Source organism: Dipodomys merriami, unplaced genomic scaffold (genome assembly GCF_024711535.1).
Source record: "Dipodomys merriami isolate MVZ:Mamm:240054 unplaced genomic scaffold, mDipMer1.0.p SCAF_3, whole genome shotgun sequence".
In the NCBI taxonomy this organism is placed as follows: Eukaryota; Metazoa; Chordata; class Mammalia; order Rodentia; family Heteromyidae; genus Dipodomys; species Dipodomys merriami.
The window spans coordinates 56835424-56854594 of record NW_027204492.1 but is presented as its reverse complement, the minus strand read 5'-3'; the positions used below and the strand labels follow the sequence as shown (position 1 = coordinate 56854594).

General features: G+C 36.3%; 1 protein-coding gene across 1 annotated transcript in view; it reads right to left on the bottom strand.

Moving 5' to 3' along the window:
- Nucleotides 1-19171, bottom strand: part of Chm (CHM Rab escort protein) — a 190803-nt gene that overhangs the window by 137547 nt on the left and 34085 nt on the right. The window lies entirely within an intron of this gene.

Here is a 19171-nt window from a genome sequence, read left to right as displayed (position 1 = left end):
GACGAGAGTTATTTTATTTCTGCCTTAAAGAAAACAACAATAAGCCAACCTCAATTTCCACAAACTAAAAGCCATTAAAAAGAAACTTCACAGTTAGAGTAGCTGCTGAATCAAAACTGGTTTCTTTTTTGAAGAGATAATAATTATTGACCATCTACAGAGTATTTTTGTCCTTTCATTACAAAAGCAGTGAATCAGACCTAAATTTTTCACTTAACCTTACACATCTAACAGTTAATTTCCAGAGCAGAAAAATACCACAAAATTGATTTGCCAGACAACTGCAGATGCAATTTCTGAGGTGACTCAATGAGGTAGAGCTTTATTAAACCAAGAAAATCTGCCTCTGCTAAGAAATCAATTAACTTCCTATAAAAAGATTAAGGGGGGAAATGATGCAAGCTCTCAGAAATCTACATAGTCTCAAATTCAAGGAGAGAAGTCAATACGGATTATCATGACTACTACCACTCACCCAACTATTCTACCAACAAATCTAAATGATACCCTTTTTGCTCTTTGGTAGCATTCTCCTTTATTCTTTTGCAATATAATTTGTTATATAAAATGTAAGCATATTGCTTACATTACACTAGTGGCTCATGCCTGTAATCCTAGGTACACAGGAAGCTAACATCTGAGGATGGAGGTTTGAAACCAGCCTAGGCAGGAAAGTACATGAGACTCTTAAGATGTGTCTCCAATTAACTAAAAAAGCAAAATCCAGAAGTGGAGCTGTGACTCAAGTCACAGCTAGCCTCAAGCAAAAAAAAAAAATCAGGAACAGCACCTAGGTCCTGCGTTCAAACCCCAGGACTGGCAGAAAAAAAAATGTAAGCATACTGAAGTCTATATGACCTATTAGGGCCAAAGTACATCAGGACGGCAGGCATCATTGACTGTTTTGTGTTTCCCTTCTTCATACCTACAGAATAGCCAAGCACACAGATGCATTTAGTTTTTCAATTGGTTTCTTTTATATTTCGTGAAAAGTGGCAAATTTTGGGGGCTCCCACTTAAGTGCCACACATAATAATAATAACAGAAAAAGGGATTTCAAGTCAATGGTATAGAAAGAGTAAGCACCAAAAGCCCCCTCTGCACACACAGACACTACTACCAATGTTGCCCTACCTTCTCGAGCCCTGGAGGAAGTCATTTTAACTCCTAACCATGAAGGTGCCAGAAATCCAGATTAACATTAGTGACACACAGAGATTCAAGCACCACCATAAAAGACTAGTAATCATAGCTCTACAACTCCCACCAAATCACCTGGGATCAATTTTTCATCTATGCTACAATATAATACATTTAGTTGTGTAGGTCAGATCAAATATTTGCAAATAAATTATTTTTTCAGAGTGTTGAAATCTAACATAGTATTGCCAAATAATAATTCTTAAATGTGAATGAGCAAACATTGTGGTAATAGAAAGACATCATTATTAAATCATTTAAAAACATTGATTTACTTCATTCATCCATTCACACATGCATCTGCTCTTCTATTAGGAAATTTTATCCTGCAAGGTCTTGAGAAAGAATGTTTCAAACTATTAGCAGAATCAGAGAAGTGGTATATTGGAAACATATCATGTATATTTTCTATATGCATATGTGTGTGTATTTGGAATATGCTGATAGATATATTGCTTAAATTTTTGTGACAATTGTTTTATTTTCTGATTACAGAAGAAGCAATTCTTCTCAACCAAGATGTAAACAAGGGGCTGGGAAGGTGGCTCAGTGGTAGAGCGCTTGCCTTGCATGCATGAGGCCCTGGGTTCGATTCCTCAGCACCACATAAGCAAAAAGAAAAAAGCCAGAAGTACTGCTGTGGTTCAAGTGGTAGAACGCTAGCATTGAGCTGAAGAGCTAAGGGACAGCGCCCAACCCCAGAGTTCAGGGGCCACGACCGGATCCAAAAAAAAAAAAAAAAAAAAAGATGTAAACAAGAACCAGGCACTAGTGGTTTATGCCTATAATCCTAGCTGGGTAGAAGGCTAAGATCTGAGGACTGCAGTTTGAAGCCAGCCAGAGGAGCAAAGTTCATAAAACTCCTAACACCAATTAACCTTCAAAAAGTAGGATGTGTCTTTGGAAAGCAGTCTGGAGGGTCCTTAGAAAACTAAAGATTGACCTCCTTTACAACCCAGTCATACCACTTCTAGGTATCTACCCTGAACAGCAGGAACCAATATACAAGGACACGTGCACCTCCATGTTTACTGCAGCACTGTTCACAATAGCTAGGATATGGAAACAACCCAGATGCCCCACCACAGATGAATGGATCCAACAATTGTGGTATCTATACACAATGGAATATTATGCAGCCATTAGAAATGACAAAATAATGGCATTTGCAGGGAAATGGATGGAGCTAGAAGGAATCATGTTGAGCGAGGTAAGCCAAGAGCAAAGAGACAAACGGTACATGTTCTCCCTGATAAGTGGATGCTAAATCCAAAATGTTAGGTGATATGACAAAATTAACAGGACTTAAGAAACAAAGAACTCCCACTCATCTGGTGGAACCACTACTAAATATCCCCATGCTGCTGATCACATGTATGGTGTATATGTGTACACCATTATATGTTATAGACTGTGATAAACAATTTGCTCCAGGAAAGTTAGAATGAACTTGTGACTTTAAATGAGCATCATTATTCCACAATACTATGAAATTTGGGAAATTATGTAATCACTTAATCACAATTAAAAATAAAATAAAGAACCTCGGGGAAGGTAGGGAGGGAAGGGATGGTATGGGGAAAACAATGGAGGGGGTAACAATGCTCAATAGGAAGTGTAGTCATTACCTTGCTCATGTAACTGTAACCCTCTGTATAGTATCTTTACAATAAAAATTTTTTTTAAAAAGTGCGATGTGGAAGTATGCCTTAAGTGATAGAGCACTAGCCTTGAGCAAATATAGCTCAGGGACAGCATCCAGACCCTGAGTTCAAGCCCCATTACTAGAGGAATAAAAAGTAAAACCTTCAGAGACCAAATTATATGCATGGGGGGAGGGGTGGGTAGGTATTATTTTTCTTTAGAGCAATTCCAAAATAATTCCTAACTAGAATTTTTTAATATACTTTTATTGTATTGTACAAAGGGGTTACAGTTATATGAGTAAGGTAATGAGTACATTCCCTATCAAGCATTGTTACCCCCTCCTTTGTTTTTCCCCTACCATCCCTTCCTTCCTCACCTCCACAACTGTTCCCCCAAAGTTGTAAACAACATAGTTTCTTGTACTCATTGTTACAATCTCATTGTTACAATGGGTCAACCTGTATCCTTATTTCAGCATTTTGTTATTTCCCTTCCTCTCCCCAAATTAGAAAAATGTATATACAAGATGCAGGGCACTGTAATCAAATACTTAACTAGAATTTTTTAAGACAGTAGTTACAAAAAACCTAAATAATGATCAATACAATCAGAAAAAACTACTGGCTACCTTGTGTAGATAAACAATTACTGCTAAAGATAAATTATGTTCAGCTATAAACTTCACGTCTTCTTGTATTTTTAGCAACTTTAAGTTTAAAGTAAATGCCAATCTCTACATTTTAATTGCAAATTACTCCTCTAAATCACATCTATTCTTGAAGCTTCACATGTCAGCAGCTCAATAATACCTGCAATAAATGTAGCTCTCTGGAAAGAAACGTTTAAAATTTTTTTGAGATAGCTGACACTTAAAAATAGAGCTCCTTTAGTTTCAATTTGGCAGAAATTAACTTAGTTTAAAAACCTTTCTATTGAAATGTATGGCATTTCAACAATGAAATGACTATTTTGAATAATATTAACTGCTGTTGATAGTGACACCAAGAGAATGTTTATAAATCAGAAGAAGCTGTACTTGGCATACCACAATGAGCCACTTTGGAACCATCAGCCATCAAGAAGTGAATGGAAAATAAATGCAAATAAGGACAGATTAAAAGTACTAAGTAGACCTATACAAAGAGATGAATGTAATATATACATATAAAAGGTCAATATACATTTTTGCTTATTGTTATTTTCATATTTATTCTCACCTATTATTCAATGTTTCAATATGAAAGATGAATCAAACTAAGAAAACATACTACAAAAATCCACTAAGATGAAATTATATTCCATCAATCCAGGTTACTATTCTTTTGGCTACCTAAATAAACCTTCCTGCAAAAAAACAAAAAACAAAAAACATGGAATTCCCATACTGTACTTTCATACCCTATTCCATACCCTAACATTCATTTTATTGGGGTACTAGAGTTTATTATTCAACCTCCAATAAGTGCAACTAGCCATGATAGCTGTTTAAAGCAAAACAAAAATACCAAAAGTCTATTTTTACAAATATACAAGCATAGAAAAATATGCTATAATACTTATTTCAAAAACAATAGACATTTGTAGGTACCATCCACGGGTATATGGATGCACCTTTTGTTTACAACAGGAGCTTGGGAATGGTTTACTACACAACAATTGTCAGCAAGATGAATTAATTAGTATTTATTTACAATAAAAATGAAATACATTATACTTGGTTGAAAAATCCTATTTTGGCATGTTGACATGTTAAAGTGCTTTTTAAAAATACATGATTTGACAAAATATAAATAAAACCAGCTACATGTACCTAGATTCTAAAGACTATGTGATGATTTGAATATATATAGTGTTTCCCAAAGGTATCCTATGTTAAAGCGTTGGTCCCCAGCTATATGATCCAATCATTGGATCATGAGGATTTTGACCTAATTAATAGAAGAGTTCACTGGATTCATAATTTGTTGGTATTACTGGCAGGTGGTGACAACTAAGGCTGGGGCATAGTTGAAGGAAGTGGGTGTATGTAATTGTGCCACTGAAGACCCAAAGCAATGTATTCAGCAGACCTTGAACTTGAAACCACAAGCCAATATAATTTTTTTCCTCTGTTGATTATGTCAGGCATTTTGTCACAACAATGGAAAACGAACACAAACTACTACCTGGCTACCAAAACCTTCCTTTCTTCCCTCCTCCTACAATTGGGTGTAGACTTGTAGCCATCAAGTTAGGGATGGGTTTTACCTTACCATACAACGGCATGTGGATAAATGACAAAAGTTTTTATTTATTGTTTTTTTGCCAGTCCTGGAGCTTGAACGTGGGGCCTGGGCACTGTCCCTGAGCTTCTTTGCTCAAGACTAGCACTCTACACTTGAGCACCACTTCCAGCCTTTTCCATTTATGTGGAACTGAGGAATTGAACCCAAGGCTCCATGCATGCTAGGCAACCACTCTACCACTAAGTCACATTCCCAACTGACAAAGTTTTATATCTGGGGAGGGAAGAGTTGGGGAGGTGGGGAAGAAAGGGATGGTAGGGGAAAAACAAAGAAGGGGGTAACAATGCTCAATACGAAATGGACTCATTACCTTGCTCATGTAACTGTAACCCCTCTGTAAAGTATCTTCACAATAAAAAAATATATATTAAAAAGTTTTATATGAGAACTATCTATATGCAAAACTCCTTGGAGGATGTAACCTAGTTCAACCTACTTGAACTGTGAAAACAAAATCTAAGCTTTAGATGGTGAAGAACTGAAATAGAGCTGAGTGCTGGTGGCTCACACCGTAATTCTAACTGCTCAGAAGGCTGAGATCTGAGAACTGCAGTTCTAAGCCATCCTAGCCAGGAAAGTCCACAAAGTTCTATTTTTTAATCAATCACCAAAAAAGGAAAAGCTGAACTAGAGCCAAAAAAAAGTTTAAAGCACTGAGTTCAAGCCAAAATATTGATGCAATTGAACACACACATGTGAGTGCACATGCATACACACACACACACACACACATATACAAACACACAGAACTGAGAAAGAAGGAATTTCACTACTGTCTCTCAAAGAGCAGAAAAAAGGTAGGTTCATTTCCCAATTCAACATGGCCTCTTCATATTTATTTCAATCATAAAATATTTTAGTCCCTTTTCTTCAAACCCCCATGTCTAGATTTTTTAAATTATATTCCCCTATTCTTTCATTATAATTAGTGTACTATGGTATAGAAAAATGTCATCAGGATGTAGTGTATCAATATGTACGTATACATATGAATATATAGACAGAATACTGAGCTCTTTTAATATGGTTTTCATGGATTTAATGCATATGTATTTTGTAAAACGAGTTTTGTAAATTTTTAAATATAAATAATGTTTTTCTCTGATTCTTTGCTATATTCCCTTGAAAAGTGCAAAAGAGGGTGAGATTAATTAGAATATATTCTAAACATGTGTGGAGATATAACAAAGAAATACCTGTCTGTGTAACTAACGTAAGCTAAGTGTAAATAATTCACAAGGAAATTATCATATGTTTAAAGATGTATAGATTTTTGTGCCAGTCCTGGGGTTTGAACTCAAGGCCTGAGCACTTTACCTGAGTTTTTTTGCTCAAGGCTGATGCTCTATCACTTGAACCACAGCTCCACCTTTTTGGTAGTTAATTGGACACAAGTGTCTCACAGACATTTGTGCTCCAGCTGGCTTCAAACAATGATTCTCAGATTTTGGCCTCCTTAGACCTAGGATTACAAAAGTAAGCTACTGGCACCCACCTGAAGATTTGTATTTTAAAATGGAATAAAAATAAGCTCTAAGATAGGCACTGGTGGCTCACACCTATAATTCTAACTACTCAAGAGGCTGAGATCTGAGAAACACAGTTCAAAGCCAGCCAGGCAAGAAAATCCATGAGACTATTTAACTAAGCAAGAAAAAAGTTAGAAGTGGAGCTGTGGATCAAGTCGTAGAGTGCTAACTTTGAGCAAAAAAAAAAAAACCTCAAGGACAGCACCTAGGCCCTAAAAAGTCAAACTCTAGGACCAACACAAAAATAAACTAAAATAAGCTCTAAGGCAGAGGGCTATACAGCATTGGATAGTAACTTTAGGTTTTCAAGGCTACAGCATATGTGTTACAAGTATCCAATGCTGGCCTTGTTTGACAAATGCAGATACAATGTAGAAATAAATATATATGTGTGTATTCTAATAAAACTTTATTCACAAAACCTGACATCTGGCCCATAGACTATAGTTTGCCAACCACTATTTCTAGAATATAGTCTTAACTATCTCAAATTACAGAGTTCAGAATATTTTAAAACATTAAAGAAAAGGAACTATGAGTACTGTTTACTCTCCATGACTAGAAGTATGTAAAAACAAACAAAACACTAAAAATCTGAAAGCTGAAAAAGAAACCAAACATGTCTCATAGCGATGTTCTTATCCTGTTTTGTCAATAAACTAAAAATAAGATATAAATTTACACTCTTACTAAAAGGCATTTATAAAGTATCTATCAGATAGATAGCTTTCTGCCTGGTAAAAATAACATGCCAAAAAGATAGTAAGATACACATTATTATTGTTCTAAATATAGTGTTGACCTACAAGGTCAATTTACTTTATCAAATCTATCTGTCCATAATACACATCTGGCAAGATATAGCTACTTTGTACCAACCATCTCAGAGAAAATAAAGTTGACTTGTTGACATCTTCAAAGATCCATTTATGTCTCAATAACCTGGGGATGCCAGGAGATAGTTCACAAAAGTCCAAAATGGAAAATGTTGTTGGATAACCATCTTGTAAAAACTACCAAATGTTACATGGTCCTTGACCATATGTTCATTTAAAAACAATATTTTAGGTATATTCAAGTGGAAATATCACCATGGATTTATGGTTGTATACAAAACTCCTATATCTACTCATAGATAAAGAAATAAAGAAGCTTGGCACCGGTAGTTCATGTCTGTAATCCTAGCTCCTCAGAAAGCTGAGGATTACAGTTCAAAGTCAGCCCAAGCAGGAAAGTCCATGAGACTCTTATCTCCAATAAACTACTCAGAAAAAGCCAGAAGTGGCACTGTGGCTCAAGTGGTAGAGTACTAGTCTTGAGTAAAAGAAGCTCAAGGACAGTGCCCAGGCTAGAGTTGAAGCCCCAAGACTAGAGAAATAAAAAGAAATGCAGGTGTGCATATATCAATATATGTGTGTGTGTATAAAACTGGACATTCCTATATTCCTATGAAGATCACATTGGTTTGACAAATATTCTAAAACTTTTTATTTATCAGTGTTTACTGAGAGACTGCTATGTATATACACACATATACACACACAGATTCACACACACATATCAATCCTATCTACTGATAGGACAGAAAAACAACAATAATCCAGTAGAAACAAGTACATGCAGTACTCAGATCTTAGTTACTAAATGCATAGAGGCAGGGTTCCTATATAAGCAGTTGATTCTAGGACTACCCTAGGGAAAATACAGGATAAGGCTGGGAAATTCTCTGGGGTCAGAAAATAAGGATGTACTTAAACAAGGATGGAACATTTCAAAAGCACACTGGATCCAAGTGAAAAATTTCATAATGGCCAAAACAACAGTATGAGCAACCAAATAATCAATAGTAGTACCAGATAACAACCCCAGACACTATATAATTATTTATGAGTTTATACTAATGTAACTAATTGAATGAATAAATGAGGGAGGGGGAAAATAGCTCATTTACAGATAAATTGCAATGAACTTCTGAAGAGGCTATAAGGAAAGCAAAAATTCACCATTCAGCAGACATCACATTGTACCTCAGGGGAGGTGATGTGAGTCTACTAACTATTTAATGTGGGATCCTAGACTAGATCCTGGGAGATTAAAATAATTTTGGAAAAAAGGACAAAATATTAAAGGTATGAGTTTAATATGTAATCCTCCAATATTAATTTCAAATTTTAATATTTATATTACGGGCACTGCTGATCAGTGCTCCCTAGCTGTGACAAAATCCCTCAGCTATCTTAAAAGAAAGCAAGTTTGTTTTTTTTTTAGCTCACTGTCTCAAAGGTTTTAGTCCACATTCACTTGGCTCTGTTGTATTTGGGCCAATGATGAGGCAGAAGTGTATAGTGGGGAATGTGTGGTAGAAGAAAGCTGCTCACTCTATGATAGCCAGGAAGCAAGAGAAAAAAAGAGAAAATGGGCCAGAGTGGCAATATGTCCTTTATGGGTATACAAACAATACTATAACTTCCTTCCACTAGACCCCACTTCTTAATGTTTCTACCCCAAGCAATAACATCACAAGCTGGCAAACAAACCTTTAACACTTGAGATGCCAGAGCACACTCCAGATCCAAACTGTAACTAACATATAAGATTTTAGCACATTAGGGGAAGTTCCAAGAAGGATATTCACAAACTGTGTAATAAAATGTATAGAACAGGCATCTGCCTGTTCCTGTATTTCTCCTGTAGCTTTGTGTTCCGTTCCCCATCCCCCAAATGCCAAACTACTGCTATAGAACTTAAAACAAAGAATAAAAGCAATGAGCTTCTATTGTGTCAAAAATTAGAATTATTTGGAATAATGTGAATCATCATCTATAGTAAGCTTAGATAGTATATTCTAAAGAATGCTAAAATAGGAATGAAAAGATTTTAGTTGTGAGTATTGTGCTGGTGGCTCATGCCTCTAATCCTAGCTACACAGGAGGCTGAGATTTGAGGATCACGGTTCAAAGCCCCCAGGACAGGAAAGTCCATGAGACTCTTATCTCCAATTAACCACCAGAAAACCGGAAGTGGTGCTGTGGCTCAAGTGGTAGAGCACTTGCCTTGAGCTGAAGAGCTCAGGGACAGTGCCCAGGCCCAGAGTTCAAGCCCCACAACTGACAAAAAAAAAGAAAGAAAAGAAAAGAATTGGAAAGGAAAGCAGAATAAGCCTTTACACCAATATGGGAGTCATGAGATGACCCTTTGACCTGCCATCTCCTATGCAGATAGGCTGGTTGCATGCCATCCCAGCTTGACATTGAAGTTTCTACCAGCTCACCAGCAAGCTTATAGCATCCACTTTCTCCAGCAGTTTGTGGCTAACCACAACTAACATGGGTGTCACGGATGAGGAAGTCGGATTTCTCCAAGCCTCATCACCAAGCTCCTTTTCTAAGAAATCCACTCTTTTTCATTGTTAGTGTTCCAATCCCCAGAGCACTAGCAAACCACCTCTCCTCTCAAGCCTATAGGAGCATCATCACTTGTGGTCTGGTTTGCAAAGCCACAAGGAAGCCAGACCAACAAAGCCAATGCTGCTTCTACCTTAAACTGAGTGGCCACCATCAGCTACAGACTTGGGTCACTGGCTCTCAGAGCTTAGCTATTCCCTTCCCTACCTCACCCTGCAAACTAGGTAGAGTGTACTAAACACAGAAGCAACTGGGTTTGGTGTGGTGGGTGGGATGTGTCCTGGGGCTTTAAAACGTTGTTTGGGATTTTTGCTCAAGACCAGCACTCTGCTACTTGGGCTACAACTCTACTTCAGGCTTTTTGATGGTTAATTGAAGATAAGAATCACAACAGGCTTACCAGCCCAGGCTGCCTTTGAGCTATGGTCCTCTCTAGTTTCTAGGAGTACAGATGAGACCCACCAGTAATCAGGCAGCCAGCAATTGAGATTTTCCACATCAAATCAATAAATACCAAATGGAAATCAAGAAAGCCTGTTCTACTCCCCATGTCACACACATTCCTGACATGTGAATCTATTTTCCTCACAAATACTTGTAAATGTTCTTGCCAATAAAAAGTATGAGTATTTATTTCACACACACACACACACACACACACACACACACACACACACACACACACACACACACACACTCCAAAGAATTACTGAAAAGGATAAATGGAAATGAAGTCCACAGCTAAACAGAAACTACATCAGCACAAATATAAACAGAAACATGTAAGAATTACAGAGAAAAGAGAATTTATCAAAAACAACTTTTTAAAAGCCACAAAAGAAGCAAAAGTAAAATTACTAAGAGAAAATTATTATTAAAGTATAATAACAGAACCCATTGAACTACAGTTTGAGACTGAGGGTGAAATAATGACATTTAAAAGAGCTGATGACTAAAAGACTCAGGCTGAAAGAACTACAAGGAATAAGATGTTGGCCCTAGAAAAAAAGAGCAAGCAAAGGATCTGGTACACAAAGGTAGCTCTAGATAAACATTGAATTATAAAAGCCAAAATGATAACAGCAGCAATAACCACATAGATATAAAAATCAGTGTCAAGAAAATGCTAGATAATAAATATGAAGGGATTTTTTTTTTTTTTGGTCCTGGGGCTTGAACTCTGGGCTGGGCGCTATTGAAGGGATGTTTTTTGTATTGCTAAAAAAAGGTAAACATTTTGTTTAGCTTGAAAATTTAGTTGGAACATAATTGTGCAATATTATTTTTTTCCAGTCTAGAGAAACACAAATTTCATGTGTAACTCCAAAAGCAGTATAGGAAAAAGAAATATATAAATATTCATTAAGAATATGAATATATCTTAGCTATGGTAAATAATGCATGGATCAAGAAAATGTGGTATATATACACAATGGAATTCTATGCCTCCATCAGAAAGAATGACATTTCCCCATTTGTTAGGAAATGGAAAGGCTTGGAAAAAATTATATTAAGTGAAGTAAGTCAGGCCCAAAGAAACATAGGTCCCATAGTTTCCCTTATTTGCAATATCTAGTATAGGTATGAGTCAAGCGGAAAAGGTCAGATAATGTGATGTTAGGAAAATGAACACTTAAATATGTATTTTAATGTTTTCGTTTCTTTCATGCATGTGTTTCTAACGCATTTATAAGATTATCTCTTTGTTGCTTTGTATGTCCCTCCCCCACAGTGTAACCCCCGCTTTCACTATATTTGATGTCAGTATAACATGTGGAGGAGATGGGGACAAACAAGTCGTTTAAGGATTCAGGTGGACCTGTTGCAACAATGAGAAGTACAAAATGTCATGTCAAAACCAGCTTTACAATGTCGGTGTGGGGGTGGGTATGATTGGGTGGGGGGGAGGGGGGAGGCTGGGAAGGGAGGTGAAGGGTAAACAAAGGAGGAGGCTGCAATGCTTGGTAAGAAATGTATGCATTATCCTGCCCATGTAATTGTAACCCCTCTGTACAGTATGTTCTCAAATAAAATAAAATAAAATATAAAAAAGAATATGAATATAATGAATATAAATATTCATTAAAGGATAGAAGTAGAGGGAAGAAAAAGCAAAGCAAAAACAAGCAAAACATGAAGTACAAAATAACATTGATCATGGAAATGCATTAGTGAGTCACAAGAAAACAGATCACCAAATTGAAAGCAGTAGAATTCAGGTCTGGGTCCACCTGTTTATCAAATTGGGGTTTGATCCCCAATAATACACATACACACACATACACACACACAAACACACACATTTATTCAGTCATATACTACTCAAGAGGTACACCTACAAGGAAACTCATATCATGTGTTAATGTCATAAAATAATCTTTAAATCATAATTTATTGTTAGGGAAAAAGTAACATAATAAATATACTGAAGCTGGAAAGTTGGCTCAGTGGTAGAGTGCTTGCCATGCATACATGAGGGCCTGTGTTTGATTCCTCAGCACCACATAAGCAGAAAAGAGCTGGAAGTGGCGCTATGGATAAAGTGGTAGGGCACTAGCCTTGAGCTGAAGAGCTGAGGGACAGTGCCCAGGCCCAGAGTTCAGCTCCTATGACCAACAACAAGAACAAAAAAAAAGTAAATAAATAAATAAATAAATAAATATACCCCTATTAATATACACTCAGACTATTCAAAGCCAAAATTAACAGGATTGTAAGGAAAAATAATAATTTCACAAACAAGGAAAAAGATTTAAATAAACTATTATTAATGCTCTATCAGAAAATATTAGTTTTGAATATTAACAAGTTTTTGTCAGTCGTGGGGCTTGAACTCTGGGCCTGCGTCCTGTCCCTCAGCTCTTCAGCTCAAGGCTAGCACTCTACCACTTAAGCCAGAGAGTGCCAATTCCAGTTTTCTGGTAGTTAAGTGGAGTTAAGAGTCTCATGGACTTTCCTGCCCTGGATGGCTTTGAACCATGATCCTCATATCTCAGCCTCCAGAGAGTCACTGGTGTGAGTCACTGGTGCCCTGTGAATATTAACAATTTTGATCTGCTGACTACATAGAACTTCATATCAAAGAATTAGATAAAATACACCTTTAAACCACATGGAAGTATATGGTTCTAAACTACAAAGCAATGCTCAAAAATATAGAGTGAATGGTATGATAACCATGTAGTTAAATTAGAAACCAATTACCAAAAAAATATAAAAGTCAAATATATTTTATCAAAATATATAAAGAATTCTCAAACTCAAAAGCAAAATAAGCAATCCAATTAGAAAATATCCAAATATATTTATGAAAGAGGTAGCATATAAACCAATCAGGACTATTTTGAACAAAAAGAAGTGACAATGAAAAATTCTATTACAAACATGGATCACTCAAACATTGCTAGTGATAATATAAAATGGAACAAATAGAAATAATGTCAGTTTCCTAAAAAAATAAAACTAAATCTGTAATTATTATATGACTTGGCAACTGCAGTTCAGGGAATGTATCCCAGACTAATAACTTATATTTTCACACACCAATCTATGCATGTGAATACTCACACAACAATTTTATTTGTAATAAACAATCTTCCTCCCATTGAACTACCCTGGGAGGAGGATCACACAATCCTGGGTCAAGCAGAGCATTTTTCTGCTTGCTCAAACAAACTGACTTCAGAAAGCAATCAAGCCACAGGAAAATCAAACACCACAAGCAGAACAGAGACTCCAACAAAAGACTGGTTAGGGGCACAAGGGAGATACAGGATCTTCCCATTTCCCCCCCACAAAAAGAAAAATTAAAGAACTTTTTTTGTACATATTATTTTAAAAATGTTCTAAAGCTTTCTTAATTATTTATTTTTAACTTTTAAAAAAATTGTTTCTATTAGCTTTTTTTTCTACCTCTTATAATTTTTATTTTAGGGGTATATGTGTGTGTGCTTTTTTTTCTTTTTTTCTTTTTCTTTTTTTGTTTAGCTCTACTGACCTTTTGATCCTTTTTTTCCTTTCTCATTCTTTTCACCTTTTCTCCTCTTTCCTTCTTCTTTTCGTGACTCAATTGCTGTTCTGCTCTTCATCAGATATACCTGCAGTCCATTATTAGATCTTATCCCACATTGTGTACACACTTAATCCAGGAATTTATTACTCAATTCAAAATCTCTTAGACTTAAATTCCTTAATAGAAGTACTACGTCTTTATGCATATATAATATTTTAAGAATTTTTATTTTTAAGTTTTTCACGTCTCCTTTCTATCCCTCCCCTTCCTTTATCCTATCCCCATTCTTCTCTGAATATTACGTTTTTAAATTTGCATACAAGATCTAAAACAAAGTTGCAACAAAGAAGAAGGAAAAGAAATAAAAAACAAAGTAGAAAGTCTTGATAGTAGGTAAGACCATGTAGAAGATCGAATTTCGGGGATTGAAGACAGCCTAGATATTATAGAGAAAGAACACACAACCATCCAAGACAAATCCAAGAAATATGATAGATCTATTCAACACTTGGAAGATACCATCAGAAGGCCTAATCTGAGGATAATGGGTGTTGAGGAGCACCTAGAGACAGAAGTTAATGGTCTAGGAAATTTATTTAACAGGATACTAGCAGACAACTTCCCAAACTTGCAAAAAGAGAGGCCTATTCTCATCTACCCAGAACAACAGGAACCAATATACAAGGACACGTGCACCTCCATTTTTATTGCAGCACTGTTCACAATAGCTAGGATATGGAAACAACCCAGATGCCCCACCACAGATGAATGGATCCAAAAATTGTGGTATCTATACACAATGGAATATAATGCAGCCATTAAAAATGACAAAATAATGGCATTTGCAGGGAAATGGATAGAGCTAGAAAGAATCATGTTGAGCGAGGTAAGCCAAGAGTAAAGACACAAACACTACATGTTCTCCCTGATAAGTAGATGCTAAATCCAAAATGTTAAGTGATATGACAAAATTAACAGGACTTAAGAAACAAAGAACTCCCACTCATCTGGTGGAACCACTACTAAATATCCCCATGCTGCTGATCACATGTATGGTGTATATGTTATAGACTATGATAGACAATTTGCTCTAGCAAAGTTAGAATGAATTGTGATTTAAATGAACATCATTATTCCACAATACTGTGAAATTTGGGAAATTATGTAATCACTTAATCACAATTAAAAAAAAAAGAACCTCGGGGAAGGTAGGGAGGGAAGGGATAGTAGGGGGAAAACAATGGAGGGGGTAACAATGTTCAATAGGAAGTGTACTTATTACCTTATTCATGTAACTGTAACCCTCTGTATAGTTCCTTTACAATAAAAAATTTTTTAAAAAAGATAGGCATATTCAGATACAAGAAGCTTTTAGAAATCCAAATAGACCAGACCAGAACTGGACATCCCACGGTCACATTATAATCTGCACAGGATCAATTCAGACCAAGGAAAAGATCCTTAAAGCTGTCAAGGAGAAAAGATCAATCACCTATAAAGGGAAACCAATTAGAAACACCTCAGATTTCTCAGCAGAGACAATCAAAGCAAGAAGAGCCTGGTATGATCTAAGCCATGTTCTAAAGACAAACAACTATCAACCAAGAATATACTACCTAGCTAAACTCTCCTTCATAACTGGTCAAATAAAAACCTTCCAGAGCAAAGAAATACTGAAACAATACATCTCCACCAAACCAGCCCTACAAAAGATTCTTAAAGATGTCTTACACATAGAAAACCAACAAGACCACAATAAAGGCCAAGAAACCGCACCCAAACAGAGCATCCAAGAACCATAGGAAGAACCCAGTTGCCACCAGCCCAAGAAGGTGGATAAAAAGGCAGGAACTCCCAAATACCTCTCAGTCCTATCTCTCAACATTAACACACTTAACTCTCCAATTAAGCAACATACACTGGCTAGTTGGATTGAAAAGCAAGATTCTTCTATCTGCTGCCTTCAGGACTCACATCTTGCCCATAAAAACAAACACATTTGCAATGTAAAAGGCTGGAACAAAATCTACCAAGCAAATGGCCCCCATAAACAGGCGGGATTTGCAATCCTAACATCAGATAAAACAGACTTCAAATTAAAATTCGTGAGAAGAGATAAAGAAGGTCACGAAATACTAATTAAGGGATCTCTCCTTCAGGAGGATATTACAATTCTAAATATCTATTCGCCAAACAATGGAGCACCCAAATTTATCCAAGAAACACAACTTTCCCTCAAACCCCACATAAATCCAAAGGCATTAATTGTTGGGGACTTTAACACACCACTTTCCCCACTAGATAGATCAACTCGGCAAAAACTCAACAGAGGAACTGCAAATCTAAACAACTGCATACATCAACTAGATTTAATAGACATCTACCCATTATTTCACCCAGCAACATCAGAATACATGTTTTTCTCAGCAGCACATGGAACATTTTCCAAAATAGACCACATTTTAGGCCACAAAGCAAACTTGTCCAAATTCAAAAACAGTGAAGTTGTAACTTGCATTCTCTCCGACCACAAGGGAATAAAATTAGAACTCAACACCAAAAGCCACCAAAGAAAGTCCTGTAACACATGGACGCTGAACAAGACACTGCTGAATCACGAGTGGGTCATGGAAGACACTAGAAAGGAAATTCAAATGTTCATGATATTTAACAAAAATGAACACACAAATTACCAGCTCCTCTGGCACACAGCAAAGGCAATACTCAGGGGCAAGTTTATAGCTCTGAGTTCCTACATCAACAAATTGGAGAGAGCTGAAACCAACAATTTAATCAGATATCTGAGCCTCCTTGAAAAAGAACAGTAAGATAAACCCCAATCCAGTAGATGGAAAGAAATAATTAAAATTAAATCAGAGTTAAATGAACTAGAATCTAAAAAAAAGTATAGAAAGAATCAATAAAACAAAGAATTGCTTCTTCAAAAAAATTAACAAAATTGACAGACCCTTAGCAAATCTTATCAGAAAAAGAAGAGAACACACCCAAATTAATAAACTCAGAGATTAGAATGGAAACATTACCACAGAAACAACCAAGATTCAGAACATTATAAGGGAATACTTCTCAAAACTTTATGCTAATAAGTTTGAGAACTTGGCAGAAATGGACCTTTTCCTAGCAAATATTGACATGCCAAAACTAAACCAAGATGAGTTAAACCATCTTAACAGGCCTATATCAGGCATTGAAATAGAAACAGCAATAAGACCTCCCATCCAAGAAAAGCCCATGACCAGATGGTTTTACAGCAGAATTCTACAAGGCCTTCAAAGCAGAGCTCACACCAATACTCCTCTAACTCTTCAATGAAATTGAAAGAGAAAGTTCACTACCAAACTCGTTCTATGAATCCATCATAAACTGGATCCCAAAACCAGGCAGGGACTGATCAAAGAAAGAGAACTATAGACCCATTTCTTTGATGAATATTGATGCAAAACTTCTCAACAAAATTTTGGCCAATCGACTTCAACAATTCATCCAAAAAATCATACACCATGATCAAACAGGATTCATTTTAGGGATGCAAAGCTGGTTCAATATACACAAATCAATTAATATAATTCATCACATCAACAGGAGCAAGGATAAGAAACACATGGTTTTCTCAATAGATGCAGAAAAAGCATTTGACAAGATCCAACACCCCTTTATGAAGAAGGTTCTGGAAAAATTAGGACTCCATGGAACATTCCTCAATACAATAAAGGCTATACATGACAAACCTACAGCCAGCATTGTACTTAATGGTGAAAAACTAAAGCCATTTCCACTTGACTCAGGAATGAGACAAGGATGTCCACTCTCTCCATTTCTCTTCAATCTAGTATTAGAATGCTTAGCTACAGCAATAAGACAATATGCAAACATAAAGGGGATCCAAATAGGGAAATAAGAAGTAAAACTCTCCCTTTGCAGATGGCATAATCTTGTACTTAAAGAATCCCACACAGGGTGTCTTTCTTACATTCTATTTTTTTAGCTCCCTTATCAAAGATTAGATGGCTATAGGTCTGTAGGTTCATTTCTGGGTTTTCAATTCTATTCCATTGGTCCTGAGGTCTGTTCTTGTGCCAGTACCAAGCTGTTTTGATTACTATGGCTGTATAGTAGAATTTAAAATTTGGTATTGATATTCCTCCAGGAGTGTTCTTTCCATTAAGGAGCGTTTTTGCTATTCGGGTCTTTTATTGTTCCATATGAATTTTTGGATTGCCTCTTCTATTTCCTTGAAGAATGAGGTTGGAATTTTGATAGGTATCTCATTGAATTTGTAGACAGCCTTAGGAAGTATTGCCATTTTCACTATGTTAATCTTTCCAATCTAGGAACTTGGGAGTTTTTCCAATTTTCTAAGTTCTGTTTTGATTTCCTTTTTCAAGTTTTTTAAGTTTTCATCATAGAGGTCCTTCACTTCTTTGGTTAAGATAATTCCTAGGTATTTTATTTTATCTTAGGGTTCATTTTCCTAACATCACCTTATCTGACCTTTTCTGGTTGACTCATATATATACTAGATATTGCAAATAAGGGAAACCATGGCACCTATGTTTCTTTGGGCCTGGCTTACTTCACTTAATATGATTTTTCCAAGTCTTTCCATTCCCTAACAAATGGGGCAATGTCATTCTTTCTGATGGAGGCATAGAATTCCATTGTGTATATATACCACATTTTCTTGATCCATTCATCTACTGAGGGGCATCTGGGTTGGTTCCATATCCTAGCTATGGTAAATAATGCTGCAATAAACATAGTCATGCTGGTAGCTTTAGTGTGTTCTTGTTTGTAAACATTTGGGTAAATGCCCAAAAGTGGGATTGATGGGTCATAGGGGAGCTCTATGTGGAGTCTTTTGAGGAACCTCCATACTGCTTTCCAAAGTGGTTGAACAAGTTTACACTCCCACCAACAATGCAGTAAGGTTCCCTTCTGTCCACATCCCCTCCAGCATCAATGGCTTTTCTGTATGCCAACAATGAGAAAAGTGTGGATGAAATTAGGAAAGCAACTCCATTTGTAATAGCCCCACAAAAAAATTAAATACCTTCTAATTAACCAAAGAAGTGA